Below are 13,780 nucleotides of genomic sequence, written 5' to 3'. Positions count from 1 at the left end.
AACCAACGAAAATTACAAAGCAAAGGTTACAAGGAGAATCGGATTACACCAAGAGATGGAGATGGGATGAATGGTCTCTTGAATTTCGAAAGCAATCTTCAAGGATGGTGATGGATGATGTGCACGGCTTGTCCTCTTCTTCCTTGGCCTTGCTTGAACTTCGTGGTTGCCCTAGAGGATGGAGAAGAACACGGCTAAGCTAGAGAGAGTTTTCTGATTTTTTCTAAAGTTGTAAAACGCAAAAGTGGCAACCCTTGACGTTGAGAGAAGAGAGGAATATATAGGGGACGGCTTCTTGGTCTCCAAGGCCGTGTAAAACCCTAGAGAAACTCACGGCAATTCTTGTTAACTCCACATAATTCCCTCCAATGAAATCTTGCCAAGTAAGCCCTATGATGTGTCTCAACCAATCACATAATTTCCTAGAATATTTCCCTTGATTTTCTTGCCGAAATACCATGACAATAATCTGATTTTAGCTCTTGTATTTCGGCCAAAACTCCTTTAGAGATTCTAGGAATGAATTTAGTCACCTTTTGGGAGCTTTTTGTGTTCAACACATCTTCTCTTTCCTTTTATTTCTCCCTCAAAAATCTCCATCGAAATCTCTTTTTATTTTCTGATTTTTCCCACGGCAAAACCCTAGTTTCTCTCTTTATTTTGGACGGCAACTCCTCTAGGGTTTCTCTTGACTTGGACGGCAATCTTCTAGGGTTTGTCTCCAAGTAAATCTCTTTCCATAAAAATAGCCCTAGAAAATCTCAACCGAAATCTTCTAGGTTCTTCTTGATTCTCACGCCATCTCCTTGTTTCTCTCTTTGGTTTTCACGGCAAAACATCTCTAGGGTTAGGGTTTTGCGTCACAAACCCTAGTGTCATGGGCTTAGATGGGCCTTGGTCCATTTTGCCGAAAATCCACTTCATTCTTGAGAGTTCTTGGGCCACGTTGCTTCATCTTCAAGTCTTCATATTTTCCAACGCAAAACACTTCATTTCTTTCATTTCTTTTCATAGTTGCGTTGGGAACTTCATTGGGTAAGCTCTCCTCCAGTTCGCAGGGTTTCCTGGTTGCACTAGGAAAGCTTGTTTCTTCATTTCTGCTCAAATGTGTGGTCCAATGTTCTTCATTTTTGTTCCCCTTTGACGTTCGCAAGCTCTTCTTTCCATTCGTGTGTTCATTTCCACTTTTTAGCTCGGAGGTCCTGAAAATAGAAACTAGTATGAGAAATAGAAACTTTCCTAATTTGAAAAATAGAAACTTACCAAAAATGAAAAATAGAAAGTTACTAAAAATGAAAAATAGAAACTTGCCAGAAATGAGAAATGAAAACTATAAGAATAGAAACTTTCTAAAAATGGAAAATAGAAACTAAGAAAAATGGAAACTTTCTACAAATAGGAACTTTCCCAATCAAAGAATGGAAACTTTCCTAAACAGAGTTTTACTAAGGAAATGGCGCAAGAAATGTAAGGAAATGCAGTTAAAACGTCGCATTAAAATGCTCCTATCAACAAGTAAATGGCAAGGTTTGCCATAGACAATTCGATAAGGTGACATACCTATGGGAGTCTTGTATGCAGTTCTGTAGGCCCACAAAGCATCCTCTAAACGCAAGGACCAGTCTTTCCTGTTAGGGTTCACAGTCTTCTCCAATATCCCCTTTATCTGACGGTTGGAGACCTCAGCTTGCCCACTTGTTTGGGGATGATAAGGTGTAGAAACCTTATGTGTCACATCATATTTCTTCAAGAGAGCCTCAATCGTCCGATTGCAAAAGTGGGAGCCACCATCACTAATAAGAACTCGAGGCATGCCAAACCTGCTAAAGATGTTAGACTTGATAAAATCTGCAACAACCTTAGAGTCATTAGTTCGAGTGGCCTTGGCCTCCACCCATTTTGAAACATAATCCACAGCAAGCAATATATAGAGGAATCCAAAAGATGAAGGAAAATGGCCCATGAAATCTATACCCCAGACATCAAATATTTCAACAGTTATGATATTAGATAATGGCATTTGATCTCTAGAACTTAGATTTCCGGTTCTTTGGCATCTATCACAAGTTAAACAATATGCATAGGCATCCTTAAATAACGTTGGCCAAAAGAACCCAGACTCTAATACCTTAAAGGCAGTCTTCTTAGACCCAAACTGACCCCCACATGCTTTAGAATGGCAAAAAGAAAGTATGGCATTATGTTCATGTTCAGGCACACATCTCCTAATCAGTTGATCAGAGCAATATTTCCATAGATAAGGTTCATCCCAAACATATTGTTTAACAATTTTCTTAAGCCTATCTCTATGAGCACGTGACATGGTATCAGGAATCTTTCTAGAGACAATGTAGTTCACAATATCTGCATACCATGGTTCACTTACCTGAAGTCCAAAGAGCTGCTCGTCTGGAAACGTCTCCACCAGAGGGAGAGGATCTTCTGCATGCACCAAACGACTCAAGTGGTCAGCTACCACGTTTTCACTACCCTTCTTGTCTTTGATTTCCACATAGAATTCTTGCAAGAGTAGTATCCATCTAATGAGCCTTGGTTTCGCCTCCTTCTTGGTCATCAAGTATTTCAAAGCTGCATGGTCAGTATAAATAATAACCTTGGTACCAAGTAAGTAAGAACAAAATTTCTCAAGGGCAAAGACAACTGCAAGGAGCTCTTTCTCGGTGGTGGAATAGTTCATCTGTGCATCATTCAGAGTCCTTGAGGCGTAGTAGATGGCATAAGGTCGTTTGTCATTCCTTTGCCCCAAAACAGCTCCAACTGCGTAGTCAGAGGCATCACACATCAACTCAAAGGGCAAGGACCAATCTGGAGGTAACATGATTGGGGCAGACGTCAACAACTCCTTAATCTTGTCAAAAGCTTCTTGACACTCCTTGTCAAAGTGAAACGTCACATCCTTCTGGAGTAGTTGGCATAAAGGTATCGAAATCTTGGAGAAGCCCTTGATGAACCTCCTATAAAAACCTGCATGGCCAAGGAAAGAACGAATCTCTCTCACAGAATGGAAACTTTCCAAAACAAGGATTTTTCAAGGAAATGGCGCAGAAAAATGTAGGGAAATGCAGTTAAAACGTCGCATTAACATGCTCCTATCAAATTCCCCCACACTTAGCTTTTGCTAGTCCCTTAGCAAAATCAAAGAAAGACACACACTAAGACTAACGAAATTTAAAGACTCAAACAGATACAAAGACTCTATTGCCATTCAACTTTTTGTCTCAGCAATCTCTTACTTTCATAACACCAAGATTAACACTCAACCAAGATTCAATGTTTAAGCATTCAAGAGTTAATTAAAACATATACATAAGTAGGACTTGGTTGTAACAATGGTGATGGGGTTAAGCTCAGCATGCTTCAGACAAGTATGATTCAAATCCTCACAAGGTATATCCACTCTTTCTTCTCTCAGATCATGGCAATGCTTAAAAGCTTATAATCACTCAATTATATGTGAGAAAAAGTATTTTGAGGCAATCAAATAACTCACATATATAAGAAACGAAAACACATGAATATATTTTTTGCTTTTAAAGATCTCATGAAGGATACCAACTACTTGCACGAATGGACTGCCATAGGTTCAACTCTTGTAACTCATCTCCACATCAAGGGCTGTCCCATCTTAAGGATCAAGAAGGTCTTCTCAAAGGTTGTAATGGGGCCAGGGCTCATGGTTTAAAGAAATGAAAGGTAAGGATTTATCAAAGTGTCCTAAAAACCTAGCAGAGCTCATGTAAATATAGAGACCTCAAGAATTCCACCAAGGCATTGCAAAAACGTCACTTCCCATAGAGGTAACATAAAAGGGCCTAATGTCTTCATGTTGGGCCCAATCTTCATTGTAAACTTCCCTTGAACTCTAGTGAAATGAACACAGGCCAAATTTTTCAATAGTGGGCCTTCAATTCAAAGCAAACTCCAAAATCACGAAGTATGAGGGACTAAAATCCATAGACAAATATATTTTTCTTTTCTTTTTAGCCGTACACATTTTTTTCTTTTCTTTTCATTTTTTTTCACGGCTTTCTCATAATTTTTCTTTTCATGGACAAGTCTACCCCCACACTTGAACTTTCACCTCTTCTCAATCTTCATCCTTAGCGCCAAACCCATGTAGTATGTCTCAAAAGATAGCTCCACTAAGTTCTTAGAACAAAGGGTAAGATTGTAACTATACTAAGGTTCAGGGTTAAAGATTTTAAGGGTGCTGAAAGAAAAGGCTTAACGTAGGCTCAAAAGGGTTTATCTAGGGGAGTCCCACGACGGGCACAAATAGGGACACAAGCTCATTTGGCAGTGGTGGTAATTCCTAGGGTGCCTCTATCCCTTCCAGAATCAGGGCCATGTATTGATACCACGTCTCAACAAGCACAAGAGCGAATTCTAGCATTCTCTAGTCCATTAAACTTAATCTATGGCAAGCAGTCAATCAAGATGAAAGAATAATGAGATCATCAAAACATCGCCAAGAAATTAAGAATATATATTCTTCATTTTCACTCCAAGAAAAAGGGACATGGGCTCAATTATCTCACATGGGCTTTTATGAATCAAAACTCATCTTAACATGCTCATATTCTGTACCAAGGTCACGAGATCCATATCCACTACACATGCATACATTTTTCATATATCTCAATTAACCAAATAATACCATTTTAAAATCATCTCAATATTGTGATCCTCTTTTAGCCATAATTTCAGAGATATAGATTCATCCTAGACAGTTGAAGGGGCATCCTAAGACTCAAAACAAAAACAAAAGCAACGAAATTTTTTTTAATTTTTGACATTTTTCAATTTTTTTGTATTTTTCAATATATGACTCAAGATGAAAATATAAATCCCTGCCCCCACACTTAAATATTGCATTGTCCTCAATGTAATCACTCATAAGCATGCAATGAATCACTTAAGCACAAAGAGATGGAATTTACGAAAACAAAGACTCAAAGAAAAACAAAAGATACAAAATAAAAGAAATAGGGAAGAAGAAGCAAATCTGCGTTGAAGACTCCTCCACAGCTACTTCTGAATTGGGTTGCCTCCCAAGCAGCGCTTAATGTTTATAGTCTTTCAGCCTAGACTTGGTTTCCTCTTGTCCTCAGTTGGTGGGACCTTCAAAGCCTCCTTTTGGGTTTGGAATTGTGTTGCTTGGAAGCTTACCAGTTTCATGAAACTTGGTCATGAAGTCCACCACTTGTCCCATTTTCTTTTTGAGGTCAGCAATGTCCTTGGTGTGGTTCTGTTGTCCTTGAATCAAAGCCTGTGTGGAACTAGTCAATGCCTGAGTAGAACTAGTCAATGCCTCTATTATTTTATCATAGTGAGAATTTGAATTCCCTGAGTTCTGTTGAGGAGGCATGTAAGGTCTTTGAAAGGAAGGTTCTTGAGGACGTTGGAAACTGCCACCAAGAGGGTTCTGAACATTTTCATTGTTGGTCCACTTGAAGTTGGGGTGGTCCCTCCATCCAGGGTTGTAGGTATTGGAATATGGATCGTACCTTGGACGTTGGGGACCCCCTTGGTTCCCTTGGTATCCTCCTATGGCATTCACAGACTCCCACCCACCATTCTCAATTAGTTGAGGACATTGATCCGTAGGGTGTCCTTGGGTAAAGCATACCCCACAAGCAGAGGGTCCTCCATGGCCTTGAGTGCTCGCCACCTTGTTCACAAGAAGGGTGAGTTTGTTCAATTGATCCGAAATAGCAGGACTAGTGCTCACCTCATTTACCCTACGAGTGGTTTGTCTCACACCCTCATACTATTGAGTATTTAAGGCACGATTATCAATCAGTTCTTTCCCAGCAGCAGGTGACTTATCCACAAAAGCTCCTCCAGCTGCAGCATCAAGCATTTGTCTTTCTAAGGGTAGGAGTCCTTCGTAAAAGCATGTAAGTAGGTTCTCATCCTTCATCTGATGTTGAGAACATTGTGCAAGTAAGGAATTGAACCTCTCATAGTAGGCAGCATAGGACTCATCTTGTGCTTGCTCAATCCCACTGATCTTCTTTCTGAGTGTTATGACCTTCGAAGCTGGGAAGTACTTCTCCAAGAAGGCCTTCATCATTACGTCCCATGAAGTGATACGTCCAGCAGGAAGCTCATATAGCCAATCTGTGGCTCTGTCAGCTAGGGAAAAAGGAAAAGCCTTCATCTTAAGGATGTTTTCATCTGCTCCTTGTGGTTGCATGTTTGTACACACAGACTGGAATTCTCGGAGATGCTTGTTGGCGTCCTCCATATTAAGGCCATGGAACATAGGGAGCTTGTGCAATAATCCACTCTTCAGCTCAAACTCTGCATTTCTTCCTTCTGCATGGGCAGGGTATACAATGCTCGTAGGGAGTCCTCCTTGGACCACTGATGTGGAGAGTTCCCTAATAGATGCCATTTTCTCTTCCTTTTCTTCTTCAGGTGGTGGTGAAAGAGGTGGTGTATAGTTGGACGAAACCACAGGTGAGGGTGTACGTGAAGGTGGAGATGGAGTAGGTGTAGGTGATGTGGACTCCTCAGAAGAGTAGGTCCTCTTCCCTTGCTTGTTAAATGTGTATTCTTTGAATTGCAAAGGAGAAGGTCTTCTGTATTCAAGTTGTGGAGGATTCGTCAAACGAGCAAGTCTTTCTTCAATCTCTTGTTTGCTAGGGATTTTAGAAGGCTCGGACATTCATGGAAATCGTGAACAACATTAAGAATTACACAAGTTAGTAAATTACAAAATACAAGAAATACAAGTTAATAATTTATACAAGAAAACGTCACTATCATATATAAAACAAAAGAAAAACGTAAAAGTTTGTACAAGTAAGAAATGTATAAAACAAACCAATTTACACGTGAAGATTATGTGTAAGTATTTTACTTTTACATGGAATTGTTATAAACATAGTCAATATCTCAATTGATTCCAAGTTGTAAGTCGAGCCCAATAGAAAACACTACTATTGGTGAGCTACGATATAGGGATAGTCGCCTAGACATAAGTCGCTTTCATTTGTTTCAGAAGACCAGATGGCCAGATTAAGAGGTAAGTGAGAGGGAGGACTCATTTTGGTGATACTACGGAGGCTACTCCCTCATTGAGGTTTACGCCTATTGGCTACTCCCACATTGTGGTTTACGCACATTCTATAGTATCTCTGAGATCCAATTAATTGAACCCATCACCCAGGGTCTCAACCTACGACACCATCTGTATATGCCCCTTACTCAGTTGGGAAATTATCTAATGTGTTAGACTGTTCTCCAAGTGCTAATAAAGGCCGCCCTCAACCTCATAAGACCTTAGAAAGGTACGAATGAAGGATTAACAAAAGGGCCCTTGTCTACTCATACGATTTTACATACTCACAACAATTAAGTATTTAACGAAATTTATAACTCCGTTTTTATTTTCTTTAATTCTATTATGTAAAAGTATAATTAGACAAATTATGTACAAAATTTTCACACAAAACACATGTACAAAACGTCACAAATTACAACCAACTTTTTTTTTTCTTTTCATTTTCCTTTTTCTCTTTTCTCTTTTTATTTACAATTATTCTCAACACTTAGGTACGGGAACAGGGAATCTCGGTGTGCAATGGGACTGTAACAGTTACCCTTTTCCAAGATTATGTTTAATCCAATATACCTTAGTGTTTCACAACATTTTCTTACATTTTCTTTTGTCATAAATATCATTGATATCAACTCTAATTCCAAGCGGTAAATCAAGTGGACGTGCGGCCCAAGTATAGTTGCCTAGACACAAAGTCCCTCCTACATCCTTTGGGCAACCTTACTGAAATGGCCAGGTAGGGGAGGTCGAACACAAGAGGTAGGATCCATTTTGGCATGAGCTACTCCCACATAGTGGTTTACGCCCATTTGTAAGCACTTCTGGATCCAGAACCCGTTATGAACGTTGTCCCCTTCCTAGACACCATCTCACATAGGCTATACTTACTTGAATGTAAAAGGTCCTAAGTGTGAAGACAGTTCAATGAATGTTAATAAAGGCCGCCCTCAACCTTAAGGGACCTGAACTAGGTACCAATAAGGGGTTTAGGCCAATATTAATAAACACGACTTCACCTATTCTTTCTTTAATTTACAACTCACAATTAAACTTGTGTTCAATAAAATAAATAACAATCTAAGTAATTAATTAACTAAGTTTCGATAGTTACAAACAATTAACAAATAATATATATATATTTTTTTTTTTTTCGGTCACAATATAAACAAAACAAATATTCACAAATTTAACAAGTGATTTTTCAATCCCCGGCAACGGCGCCAAAAATTGATACGATCAAAGCAAGCGCATAATTTAACCCTGAAATGTCATCGTTAGTATACAGTAAATAGGGATCGATCTAATCCGGGGATTGAGGGTACACCTGTCAATAAAAATACAAAGTATATTATTTACAAAAATAAAATAAAGTATAAACATATTTCGAAAAAGTGGGGTTTTTGGATTTAGGTTTTCGAAAATTAACTAAGTAAAGAAGACAATTAAAACATAAAAACATAACTACACGAATGGAATGAGAGAAACAAAGATCAAATTCGATTCAACCCTAATATTGTTCATCTAAGTCATGAGAAAGGAGTTGATCATGTGAAACGTTAGAAAGCAAACGATTTCCCATATTTTACTTTTCAACGCTAATTAATCTAAGTGAAAGCACAAAGACTAATCCTATCAAACATGCATTCAAGCTCTAGAAAGCTAGACAATCATAACATGTTTAACGCATGAAACACATAGAAAGGCTATCAACTCAAGTGTGCAACTTAGTATGAAAAAGTCCACCTAATTGCAATCCTCTTTAATTAAATTCGGTTTTTGCACAAAACCTTTACTACCTTTCGATTCAAGTTACACAAAACCAAAAAGTTGATTCATGCTCTTAAATCTAGCACCATTCATATAAAAACCCTAAGTGTTTCGAACCACATAAGATCAAAATACAAAAGATATCTATTAAGCAAATTTAATCAAACGATTCTCACAAAAGCAACTAAGAATTACAATATAGGAGTCGAAATTCTCATTCAATCATAAAAATTCCAGAAATAATAACTTTGTTCAATCATGAATGTCAACTAAAACAAAACCAACGAAATTCAAAGCAAAGGTTACAAAGTAGAGGTCGAATTACACCGTGGATGGAAGATGAGGATGGATGATTAACGTAGGGATCCTTGAAGCTTGAAAGCAAGTCTTCAATGGTGATGGTGGAGGAATAGGTCACGGCTCCTTCTTCTCTTGCCTTGGCCTTGCTTGAATCCTGTGGCTTGCTCTAGAGGATGGAGAGAGGGAGAGGAGAGCTCACGGCAACAAGAGAGGTTTTCTGATTTTTCTAAAGTGTGTAGAGTGTCTAAAGCCCTCTCAACGTCACATATGGGAGAGTATATATAGGAGCACGGCCTCCTTGTTCTCCAAGCCGTGTACTTCTCTAATAAACCTCACGGAATTAATCTGAAAATTCCACATAGTTTCCTCCAATGATAGCTTGCCAAATAAGCCCTATGAGGTGGTCCAACCAATCACAAAATTCTCTAAAATACCTCCCTATTATTTAGTTGCCGAAATTCCTTGATAATATTCTGATTTTCTCTTTTATTTCGGCCAAACTTCCTTAGAGAAAGTAGGGAATGCATCTAGACGCCTTTCTAGCTTTTTCTTGTTGTCTACACTTCTTCCTTCCTTAAAAGTCTCCCTATTTCTTCTCTTGGCGTCATCTTTGCTTGGTTTTCACGTTGCTTCCTCTTTTCTCTCTTAGCTTTTCACGGCAATCACACAAAGTGACTCCTCCAACAATATTTCATTCCATAAAAATCTCCCTAGAAAATTGATAGGAGCATTTTAATGCGACGTTTTACTTGTTTTTCCCTACATTTCTTGCGTTATTTCCTTATTAAAACTCTGTGTAGGAAAGTTTCCATTCTTTGATTGGGAAAGTTCCTATTTGTAGAAAGTTTCTATTTTTCATTTTTGGAAAGTTGCCATTTTTCATTTTAGGAAAGTTTCTATTTTTCTTACTAGTTTCTATTTTCAGGACCTCGGAGCTAAAAAGCGGAAATGAACTCATAAATGGAAAGAGGAGCTTGCGAACGTTAAGGGGAGCAAAAATGAGGAGCAATGAGCCACAGAAATGAGCAGAAATGAAGAAAAGAAGTTTTCCTGCCTCAACCAGGAAACCCTGCGAAAAGGAGGAAAGCATACCAATGAAGTTTCCAACGTTACCATGAAAAAGAAATGGAAAAATGAAGTGTCTTGACATTGGAAGGTGACAAGGCTTGAAGTTGAAGCAACAAGGCCCAAGAACTCTCAAGAATGAAGTGGATTTTCGGCAAATTGGATAAAAGCCCACAAAGCCCATGGAATTAGGGTTGTGACGCAATGGATTAAACCCTAGAAGTCTTTTGCCGTGAAATATCAAGAGATAACTAAGGGAAGTGGCGTGAGAATCAAGAAGAACCTAGAAGATTTCGGCAAGAGATTTTCTAGGGCAATTTTAATGGAAAGATAAACCCTAGAAGACCTTTTGCCGTCCAAGCCAAGAGGAAAAGAAGTATTTGCCGTGAGGAATTAAGAGAGAAAAGAGGAAGCAACGTGAAAGCTAAGCAAAGATGACGCCAAGAGAGTTTCTAGGGGAGAGTTTTAAGGAAAGAAGAAGTGTGGACATAAAGAAAAGGTTCAAAACGTGTCTAGGTTCATCCCTATATTCCCTAAAGGAGTTTTGGCCGAATTTAAAGTATAAAATCAAAATATATCCATGGAATTTCGGCAAGATTATTTAGGGAATTAAATTAGAATTATATGATTGGTTGGACCACATCATAGGGCTTATGTGGCAAGCATGCATTGGAGGAAATTATGTGGAGTTAGCACATCATTGCCGTGAGAACTTTGAGAGAATTACACGGCTTGGAGAGCAAGGATGCGTCCCCTATATATACTCCCCCTTTCTCAACGCCAAAGGGTCCGCTCCCGATCTTTACGTTTTACACTTTAGAAAAAAATTCAGAAAAGTTCTTAGCATAGCCGTGAGTTCCTCCATCCTCTAGTCACCTCCACGAGTTCAACCAAGGCCAAGGGAGAAGGAGAATTGCCGTGAGCATCTGTCATCCATCTCCAACCTTGAAGCTTGCTTTCGAGATTCAAGAGACCACCACATCAATCGTTCATCATCATCTCCATCTCACGGTGTAATCCGATTCTCCTTTGTAACCTTTGCTTTGAATTTCGTTGGTGTTGTTCTAGTTGACATACATGTTTGAACGAATTTTCAGATTAATTGAGAATTTTCAGATTCATATGTTGTGATTCTAAAGTTGCTTATGTGAGTTTGTTTGATTAAATTTGCGTTATAGATATCTTTTGTATTTTAATCTTATGTGGTTCGAAACACTTAGGGTTTTGATATAATTGTTGCTAGGTTTAAGAACATGAAATCAACTTTTTGTTTTGTGTAAACTTGAATCGAAGTAGTAAAGGTTTTGTACAAAAATCGAATTTAATTGAAGAGAATTGCAATTAGGTGGACTTTTCCATACTAAGTTGTACACTTGAGTTGATAGCCTTTCTATGTGTCTAATGCGTTGAACATGTCATGATTGACTAGCTTTCTAGGGTTTGATTACATGTTTGATAGGATTAATGACGCGCTTAAAGCAAGCGCATAATTTAACCCTGAAAATATCGTTAGTAGTATAAGCAAATAGGGATCGTTCTATTCCGGGGATTGAGGGTACACCTGTCATTGTCAAACAATTAAACAATTAAAATTAAAACAAAGTATAATATTTACAAAGATATAACAAAATATATACATATTTACGAAAAGGGGGGATTTTTGGTTTTGATTTTCGAAAATAAAACTAAATAAGTAAAACAAATAAAATGCAAAAACTTAAAGATAATGATGGAATGAGAGAACAAAGATCAAAACCGAAACCATGATTAAAATCGATTCAAACCCTAATATTGTTCATCTAAGTCATGAGAAAGGAGTTGATCATGTGAAACGTTCGAAAGCAAATAATTTCCCATATTTTACTTTTCAATGCTAATTAACCTAAGTGAAAGCACCTAGATTAATCCTATCAAACATGTAATCAAACCCTAGAAAGCTAGTCAATCATGACATGTTTAACGCATTAGACATAGAGAAAGGCTATCAACTCAAGTGTACAACTTAGTATGGAAAAGTCCACCTAATTGCAATCCTCGTTAATTAAATTCGATCTTTGTCCAAAATCTTTACTACTTTTGATTCAAGTCACACAAAGCAAAAAGTTGATTTATGTTCTTAAACCTAGCACCAATTACATGCAAATCCTATAAGTGTCGACCCAAATAAGATAAACATATAAAAGTTTTCTGTAAAGCAAATTTAATTAAACAAACTCACATAAGCAACTTGTAGACCCCCGTACTTTTTCTTGTTTATTTTAATTTGTCGTATAATGTTTGAAACTACGTATTCGTATGGTACACAAGTATTCGCGCTTAGGTTAAGACTTTGAGGCCATTAAAAAGGATTAAGAAATTTAGCGAAAATCCAATTTGGGTCTAGAAAAGTATTTTTAAAGTATCAAGGCTTAGGATAAGCTCGGAAAATTTTTCCCGAAAGGATTCGGTGAAGTGTCGGAGAAATAAGGATGTTTGGTGTTGTATTTTCGGAGTGCGCTTAAGGAAAATATAGAGGAAAATGAAATAGTAGCAGCCCAAGCCCATTGGCCCAAAAGGAGGGGCAGATTCGACTTTTCACAATTAAAATTTGGGAGAGGTATTTAAGGAACACATTCTCCAAACCCTAGCCTCAACCCACCTCATTTTCACTTCAGCTCTCTCTCTCTACCCGAGAGCTTCTCTCTCCTCATCCTAGCCGGAAATCGCCGCCGCACCGCCGCCGGCCACCGCCGGTCGCCGCCGTCGCCGGAATCCGGATTTCAACCAAAATTTCCAGATTTTCTTCTCTTCCTTCCCTCTTTCCATTTCTCCAACCAAAATCAAGAAATTTAGCCATTCACTCACCCAAAAACCCTAGAACCTGAAGCCAAAATTGGGGTTTTTGTGATTTCTTCTTTCCAAGCTCAAATCAAGGTATTTTCTATCCTAATCTAGCCTCTAATCCTTCGATCTATACCTATTTCTTCCTAAATCCGAGATTTTGATTTGGGTTTGTGATTTTGTTTGCATGAACCCGATTTATCCTTGAACCATGAAGCTAGGCTACGGGTTTGACAAGGATTTTTGGTAAGGATCTATCCATGCAACCTTGTTTTCGAGTTTTTGGTTGAGATGTTGATTATGGACGGATTTGTAGGTGAAGAAGGCCAAGGAGAAGGTATATGACGTGGTTTTTGAAGGAGAAAGGGTAAGGAATGGGTTTTGGACAAACCCTAGAATTTTTGGAATTTATTTGATTGATTTGGTTTATGTTGAGCTATTGTTGTTGTTGGAAAAATTGTGAAATTAGAGATTTGAGGATGGATAAATTAGTAGGATTTTATTAGCATAATTTTCTTAGTGTTGGAATTTTGTTGTTGAAGATTTGGTAATTATAGTTGTGTAGTTTTGGCCAAAGGAAAAAGAAAAGGAAGAAGAAAAGAAATGGATTTGTTCTTGGAAGAAAAGGGAAAATAAAGAAAATGGTAAAAATTGGATTAAATGAGTTTTTACCTTGGTAAAGTGGTAAAAAAGTGAAGAAGGTGAAAGTAAAGGTAAATTCGGTAAAAAGGAGGTAAA

The 13,780-nt window shown here is 38.1% G+C and overlaps 1 long non-coding RNA gene across 1 annotated transcript; it reads left to right on the top strand.

Moving 5' to 3' along the window:
- The first annotated feature begins 12,930 nt into the window (after nt 1–12,930).
- On the top strand, nt 12,931–13,570 carry LOC133746530 (uncharacterized). The gene is made up of 2 exons (XR_009864211.1): nt 12,931–13,135; nt 13,264–13,570. It is a non-coding gene; the product is annotated as an uncharacterized LOC133746530 (long non-coding RNA).
- The last annotated feature ends 210 nt before the right edge of the window (nt 13,571–13,780 follow it).

This window comes from Rosa rugosa, chromosome 4 (genome assembly GCF_958449725.1).
Source record: "Rosa rugosa chromosome 4, drRosRugo1.1, whole genome shotgun sequence".
Lineage (NCBI taxonomy): Eukaryota > Viridiplantae > Streptophyta > Magnoliopsida > Rosales > Rosaceae > Rosa > Rosa rugosa.
Note: the sequence above shows the minus strand (reverse complement) of the source record. Positions and strands in the feature narration are given on the sequence as shown.